This window comes from Crocodylus siamensis, chromosome 5 (genome assembly GCF_052110815.1).
Source record: "Crocodylus siamensis isolate JL-2025a chromosome 5, ASM5211081v1, whole genome shotgun sequence".
Taxonomy (NCBI): Eukaryota; Metazoa; Chordata; order Crocodylia; family Crocodylidae; genus Crocodylus; species Crocodylus siamensis.
This window is the reverse complement of record NC_143399.1, coordinates 165,720,086-165,728,697: the sequence shown is the minus strand read 5'-3', so window position 1 is coordinate 165,728,697 and position 8,612 is coordinate 165,720,086.

The following is an 8,612-nucleotide window of genomic DNA, read 5'->3' as shown; positions in this document are numbered from 1 at the left end:
ACTGGGGCTGGGGTCAGGACAGCCCAAAATGCAGCGCCCTCTCCGGCACCAGAAACCCCCACGCTACTGGGAAGCTCCTATGAGGCCTCCTCCAACCCCTACAGCCTCACCCAGTCCTCCGCATTACCCAACAATAAAACAGAAAACACAAAGCCCCTTGGCTATAACATAAATTCCAAGCCAAACCAGCTATCCTTCCTTCATGTCCCTACTAGGGTTTCCTTCACCCAGTATCTTCATGCAGATGCCGCTCAGGCCGTCGGGCTTCTCTGCTATGCCTGCCCTGCTTGCTCCAGCAGAGCTCCACCTTCCTTGGCTGCCAGAGGGGAACTGGCTTTCCAGCCTCAGCCTGTCTGTTTATATAGGCCAGGCCCTGCCCCCTTCTGGTCAGCTGACCCAACTGGTTGTCTCGGCAACCCACACCTGTGCTGCCCTGGTGACTGGCAGCTGAGCCATTTTACTGTTGTCAGTAGCAGGCACCTTAGTGTCCTGGTACACATGAATTCCTGTTATGGGATTGTGACAAATGATTAATGTGGAACTGATAACACACATACACCATTAATTAAGCATGTGCTAAAATGTTTGCAGAATCAGGCCTTATTGAGTATATGATTTGTTGTCTAAAAGTGACAGTTTCACATTAAGTATGATGCTTTGAGGGAAAAAAACACTGTACATACTTATTGTGAGAAACAGATGCTGTCTTCTATTTTCCTCATCTGTTGCAAAAACAATATTGCTGGGTCTGCAGGAACAGTGTTCCAGTCTTGGTTAGAGGGACCATAATTTTCATTCTACAAAATAATTTTAAGTGGATATATAAACGTATTGGCGTCTTCTGACTACATACTTAAAATAAACTATCTAAAGCTGCAACTTTATTTGGAATTATTTTTCAGACATGTCTGCTCCTGTGCAACTTAAGTTCAAACTTGGAACGATTTCTGTGTTCCTGTCCAGATATAATTGGACTGTAAAGTATGTGGTGTAATTTGTGCTTCCAGACTTACAGGCATAAGAACATAGAATATATGAACTGTCGTTTACTGGGTCAAATCATAGGTCTAACTTGCCCAGAGTGGATGCTGAAACAGAGTGAGCTGCATACGACAGTTTTTTCCCAGTGTTCCTCTCCCACTTGCAGCCTTCGGCAGTTAGGCTAAGTACAGACATTTGGGGAGGTTAAATTGCATTCAAAGTGTTTAAACTTGGCTTGTCCTAGTGCCAACCTTACACTTACAGATCTGGTCCCAGTGACCGGCAGTCAGTTTAAAGCATATATCTTGTATTCAAAGAACATTTAAGAGCAAGACAAACTAGGGGAAAAGATCTTTTAATAATTTATATTTTAGCTGCAATTAGAATTATTTCCTCCTTTGCCATTGCTTGGTTCTCTTTACAGAGCTATAATGCAAAATTATCAAATAACAGAATAAGCCAGAAATAGGAACTAAACAAAACATGAAACTAAATTTGTGCTTAAACCACGCCTAGCAGGCTCATTTGACCATCAACGTACTGCCTACTGGGTGTAAAGGATAGGTTAATCTTTCTCACTCATCCCTACCATTGCCAGTGTTTGCTACTAGCAGCCCTAAAACGACCTAAGTTGGGTCAATTTCAAGATGTTTTTAAGTACTCTATACTGTATGAAGCAGTTGTTCCTGTCATACACTTTCAATGCCTTGCATGTTAAGAAGGAACTCAGGAAGAGAAAGATTTGCGGGAGTCATTAAGTCCAACTCCTCACTCTTGCTGTGGGGGCAGAAATGCAATAATTTGCAACTAGTTTGAATGAGCTGCTTCAATGCTGTTTCTTGGTTTTTCTACTATGGGGCCTTGCAAGAACAATTGAGTTTAACTCTTCCATGTTGGTTAACCAACAAAATGCAGCTGGAACTTTTATTCCACTGTACTGTACACTGGAATTCAGGTTTGATTGGGACTTGCAAACTGAATTTTACTTTTCCCTGCTTATGTGCTCCTGTTTCTCTACTGCTATATTGTTGAAACTGTGTAGTCAGTTTCCCCCCAGCACTGGTAAAAGCTTAGTGTTAGAGCTATTCATTGCATAAATAAGAGTCATGATGAGTCTTCATTTATGATATTGAAATATTCTTCAGTCAAATGAAGTGCATAGGTGGACTGCCTCCAAACCCTGAATTAAGCGTGTACTGAAGTTTTGCATCGGTTTACTGGATGTGATCTGCCTTTAAGTTTCTTTTCAGAAAAGAGTATTGAGGGTCTTTTGTATAAACATTTTTCCAAGAGGCAAAGACATTTATTTATTTGCACAAACAAAGCATCTACCAGAAGAGTGGCCATAACATTTCAAAATAAGCAAATTTGGCTACACTAGATGTGACTCTTGGTTGAGATGTCTTGTATGATGGTTTTTCATTCCAAGTTTGGATCTTGAGTCTGACACCCGTTGTATGCCTCAATATTCAAACTTGTATAACAGGTGCCATAAATGTCACCAGACTTGAAAAAGTAAACAGAAGATTGTTAACTGACCTTTTCACTTGTGCTTATTTTTGTAAAAGTTAACTACTGCCTTCTGGATCCAACCTTGAAAAATAAAATCTGAAACAGCTAAAGAGAATCGTCTGGACTTTTTAAATCAATAAGAAATGCTTTTCACATCAATCTCATGATACACCTAGCCCATCTTACTTTCAGCTTTAACACTTTAAAGACTTCAGAAACCTACAAGTCATTATATGGGTACAAAAATGCTTGCAGGATAAGGGCCTTTGTTATCTTAAACGCCAACTGCAGCTCATATGAATCCACATGGGGCAGATTGTAATAAAGCCAAGCAAATTTACTGAAATTCCCAGCTGGACTCCTGACAGCTCCATACAGTGTATGTATTGATTCTTCATCCTTCCCCCCTATTGTCTTTTGATGTAATGCTAATCCCATTTAAGTCAAGTTTTACCATATATTTAGGGATTTCAGAGCCTTAATGCTACCATTTTTGCATTAAAAATAAAACACAGGTGAGGGGGAAGGTTGCTTGGTTTGGGTTTTTTTTGTGATCGATAGAGCTGGTCTAAACAGATTTGAATAAAAATTTTCATACATAATTTCAGTTCCTTGGCATGTGTTTGTCAAATTAGTTTTTTTAAAAGGAAACTTAGAAAAACTTCTTAAAATTTGCTAAAACTAATTGTCATTTTTCCAAATACCTGTATCAGGGATGGCCAGAGTTACTCACAAACTCTGGGAGCTGCATTTGATCCTCCACTGAAGTTCAAGAGCCAGAGAATGAGTGGGGGATGTTGAGCAACTCAGAGTGGAAGTGACCACACCTTCCCCTGCACTGCTGAGCCGTTCTGGCTTTCCCCGTGGTGAGCACACCCTGGGGTAAGTGGCGTAGCTGCAGCCTCCACCTGGCAGAGCGGCACCTGAGCCAGCAGTGCTAGAGGGAGAGGAGAGACCAGGGCAGGCTGCACTCCCCGCAGGAAAAGCCGGAGCGGCAGTAGGTGCTAGGCTGCGCTGTCTCCCAGAGTCATCGCGGGGAGAAGTGGGCAGGGCCGCGGCCAATTTCCAGAGAGCCATAAGTCTCGCAAGCCACAGTTTGGCTATCGTAGACCTATATTAACTAGTAGTCCTGAAATGGGAATGCAGAGGGGTGATGACCCTTTCCCTTTAAAATGTTAAATATTTGTATAAGTAATCTGAGATGATTGATATTTTATTTTCATGTGCTTGACATCTCATGTGAGGTAGCTAAGATGCAAAGCTCTAGCTGATCAGTCACCCATAACAGAATTATTTCCTGTCATATGTTTATTTCAAATGTCAAATTCGATAATGTTGCTGAGCTGATTGTAGGCATCACTGTGTTTCTAGAGAAATAAGCTGAGCTCTATATGTAGTGACGGAAGTTTCACTAACGTATGTTTTATCTGTGATCTATAATTGAACCGGTAGTCTGCCTTTCCATGCTTTACAGAAGTCCTATCTAATAAAAGCAGTTTCTTGTCCATTTATTTGTAAGGGTGTGTTTTATTTTGCTTTGTTTTTTAGTTTTTTTAATGATACACTGCATCTTACCTTCTGAGAGAGGAAGCCTGTGTCAGTGGTCCCCTGCTAAGTCTGGTGGTTTTCTAAAAACTCTGCTGGTCTTAATTTCTCTGAATTTGTCTAAAATCACTTAGGTGTTGGAGTTAGAGATCTGGGCACAGTTGGTTGAAGTGTGGTGTTGAAAGCTAGTACCATTTTGAATCAATCTTGCCATATTGCCAAGGATCAAAACTCTTCTATGCAGATTTCTGTTGTTATCTTGATCCTATGTTGTTTATAATCTAATAAAACACCCTCTTTTTTCTCTCAAGAGTGGGCCTTTCTACTCTACACTGGAGTACCTGCCATTTGCTACATCTTTCAGTAATAGGAGTGCTAAAGAGAAGGGTTTTGAATAGTTATATTGACCTTACTCAAAAGCAGTGTATTTGCTTAGTTATCAGAACAAAGAGGGCATGGAAATAATTTCCCTGTTTCCACAGTGATCTATAGAGTGCACTTGTGATGACAGAACTAATGGGAAAACTTCTACCATTTTTTTTCCAGAATATAATCCGTATTGTATCCTATTAGCGAAATGTATTAATTAGCCCAAGACTGCAAATAAGCATGTAGCTGAGTTATCTTGGTCTAATAATAAAGGTAACCTCACAGCCTTATGTGATTCAGTGTCACTTGTGCTTCCACCCATAAATATAACTCGGGGACGTTCCTGAAATAGTTTACAACTGATTCTCTATGTAAAGCATAATCTCTTTCACCTAATTGAATTGTCTAGCTGGTAATTTAAGAAACAATGTTGCATACATCGATATTTGAAATTAAAATAGTTTATAGTTCTTTTTTTCTCTAATTAGATGCCAATAATATGGGATAGACACAAGCTCATTTTTTACTTAAGGCTAGTAAGATGAAAGTGAAGTGGGCACATGATAGTGAATTTGGATATGCGCCCCAAATTGTGGCCAGTGTTATCAAACTTCTGAGACAGAGTATTGAAATGTCAGAGGGGCCAGTTGCAGCACATCCAGACAAAGGCAAGGCCTGTGATTAAAAGACAAGGCTTGGTGTGGGTAACTCTAAATCTATTGCTCCCCAGCCAGGGTATGCTACAGGAGCTGCAGGGACCTGCTCTCCCTGAGCATCTCTCCACTTGCAGAACTGGGATGCTGGTCCTGTACCCTCTCCCCCATCCTGCTGGCACTAGAAGGGTGCTCTTGGTCCTGTTCCTGGTTGTGGTACTGCTTCCCAGCCACACAGCTCTGCAGGTTCTGCATCCTCACGCCCTAGCCAGCCCAAACTCTGATGCTACCACCTGGAGCCCAAGTACTGCTGCCCCAGGCACATGCAGACGCTGTACCCAGGAGCAGTGTACTCCAGCTCAAACAGAGCCAGAGTTTATCACAGCTCATTAATTGCCCATGTTGGCGCACCTTGTGTATTTGTTCTATACCAGCAATTGTTTTGGTTTTTCCTTTAGGTAATTCAGCTGCTCAAATTCAGAGTTCTTGCAATCCAGATAAAGTCCCTTATTATCGCACAGAGCTCTGCACATAAAACACATAGGGTGTTGTACCTGGATCTTGGTCTGAAAGGGGGATTATAAAATTCCACCCTAATAGGACACAGTCTGACACTGGGGCAATGTATTCTGAGAGGCCAGAAAGGAGGCAGAAATCTAAGCAACTCCATAAATTGCATTATAAATGATAAATTATGTCAACATAATTAACATAAAGTAAACTGCTGAAGATCTTATTTATAGAAAGGGTTATGAATAAGCTATCAAACTATAATAATTTTAACAAAGCAAGGATTTACCATGGAGCTGCTTACAGGTAGCTTTCACTTATCCCATGGTAAATGAAAGCTAAACTAAGGCAGCTTAACCCTGAATGAAACGGCAGTAAATCAGCACCTCCGGTTACTTGTTGCAGATTGAATGTTTTTCCGCAGTACAAGACATTTATCTACCTCAAGGTGGGTGTTGAGGATTATGTAAGAGGACTAGATGCAGTTCAAACTTGCCTTAGTAAAACTTAAATTGGTGACCTAATGGGCGCAACTGGACAAGTGCACACATGCCTCTTGCCCTGTCTCAAACCCCTTGAGATGGGGCAAGAGGCACATGTGGGAACGAAAAAAATGTTTGCGGGGAGCAAATCAGACCCCTAGATATCCAGGGGTCTAACAAAATTGGAGTTTAAGAAAGTGGGGCAGGGCGCAGTCCTGGACCATGCCCTGAGGCAACCAGAGGTTGGGTCCTCCATGGAGACACTCTGGCTGCCAGAGCATCTCCGTGTTTGGCTCCTCACCCTGGTGCTGAAACGTGGGCAGCAATCAGGGGCTGGGGTGGGGCATGTGGGCCTTGCAGGGGGGGTGGTAGAGTTCACTTTATTTTTATGATGAGAGACATGCTTTAATACTGTAGATATATCAATAAACCATTGTCCAACTGATTACTATCAGGGATTTTTCAGTTTTCCAATAGGGAACACCAGAAGTCCTGCTAGGGTGGCCAGTGGCACGGCCCTGCCTGCTCAGAGCTGGCACCATAGACCCAGCTGGCTGTGGCTGACCTGGCCAAATGGGGCCAGGAGGACATGCTTTGACAGTTCAAAGCAGGCCACCACGCCCGGAACATCTTCCGGGTGATAGCTGCCCAGATGGCTGGGCAAGGGGCACAAATAGCAGTAGTACCATGCAGAGGCCAACCCTGCAACCACAGTCCACTGGCAGCTGGCCCAGAAGGGTAGATGCCTCTACTGGCTGTGCAGTCCCCATCCAGATCTTGTGGGGTGCACAGCAGGTCACAGCCAGGCAGCAGCCCCCACTGCCAGACTGCTGCAGTGGGTAGAGGGTGCAGGGAACTCTCAGGGCTGCTTCAGCAGTCCAGCTGGCACAAGGGGTAGTGTTTCAGGTACCAATTGGCTGGGCCCCAGAAACTCCTGAGAGCTAGTAGCCCTGAGCTACTTTCCAGGGCGGCTTTTTATACTGCTGGGGACAGCACAGATGCTGGTCCTGGGCTCTAGCTCCCCCGACTACAGATCTGGGAGGAGCCAGGCAGGGTTCTTTTGCTCCAAGTAGCACAAATTGTTCTACAATAAAGTGCATGTCTGAGCATGTACACTGAGGCAAAAAGCCCCAGCTCAAATTTGCACCACTTTTATTTGAGCTGCTGCAGGAGCACATGCTTGCATGTGTAGGCGTGCCCAATGAGTTTAGAAGAAAAATTGAAAGGGAACAATCAAAAGGGGTGAACTGTTCTAAAATTACACCCCACATTATTTTATTTGTATTGCTATAGTATTTAGGAGCATGACTGACTGTGGCCCCTTGTATGATGTGCTTCATGAATGCAAATAGATTGACCCTGTCCCAAAGGGCTTGCAATCTAAATGAAAACAAGAGAACCAAACGGATATAAGAAAATGACTAGGCAAGATTTTTCAGCATCATAGATGGAGATCTGAGTACATCAAGAGCTTAAGTTTTCACAAGCAATATCCTTATTCATGAGCAGTCAAAGGCATCCCATCTGTGAAAAATTCAGGTTACTGACCCTGCTTCCCTGAAAAGTAAATGTAGAAGTGTGTGCTTGCTGGCCATTTAAAAACCCTTCTCAGGCTGGATGTCTGGGGGGTGGTTTTCAACTCAAGCCCCCTAATTGATTATATTTTCATGGGTTTCTCCAGTTTGAAAATGGTGAGAAACATCCAGTAATTCAAATCCATTTGAATAATCAGTCATTTGAAAGTCAAAATAATTCACTAAAAAGCCAGATGGAATGCATAATCCCAATCAGGAAGTATTTACAGTTTGGCTCAATATGTTTACTATAGAAATTAGTGCTTCAGGCTGTTTTCCCTACAGAAAGAGATGACCCCACCTGGTGTTCTCCACCATCTGTAGTAGGAGCAATTGGAGGCAAAATTTGTCCAGAGTTGATAGCAGCAGCTTAGACATTAGGTATGAGTGAAGCGGGCCCTATTCGATTTGGATTTGGATTCGGCCCAAATCGGGGCAGTGATTCAATTTGTTGTCCCCGATTTCAATTTGGCCGAATCTGAAACTGAAGATTCGATGCTGATTCAGAGAATCAGCTATTTGAACATAGACACAGCTTTAAAAGTTTTTTTTATACGTACCTTGAGGTACCAGGCATGGCTCATGATCGCTGCAATGCTGGGGCGGATGGAGTGTCCTACAGGAGTACGGGGGGGGCCCTCCACATGCTTGTTGGTGAACCCAGAAGTGGACCAGAAGTACTTCCAGTCCACTTCAGGGTCTGCCGGGGAGCGTGCAGGGCCCCACCCCGTGCCCCCCGACTCAGCTATTGGCCACAGGGGCACCCCAGGTACCCCCCCCCCCCAAACCCAGGAGGCACCAGTCACTGAGGTGGAGGGGTGCTGGGCCCCCTGTTCCCCAGCACACTCCCCAGCAGACCTGGAAGTGGACCAGAAGTGCTTCATGCCCCCCATGCTTCTGTGGGACACTCCATGCGCCCCTCCATCACAACACTCACAAGCCCCTGCTACCTAGACGTATGTAGAAAAAATATTTAAAGCTGTTTC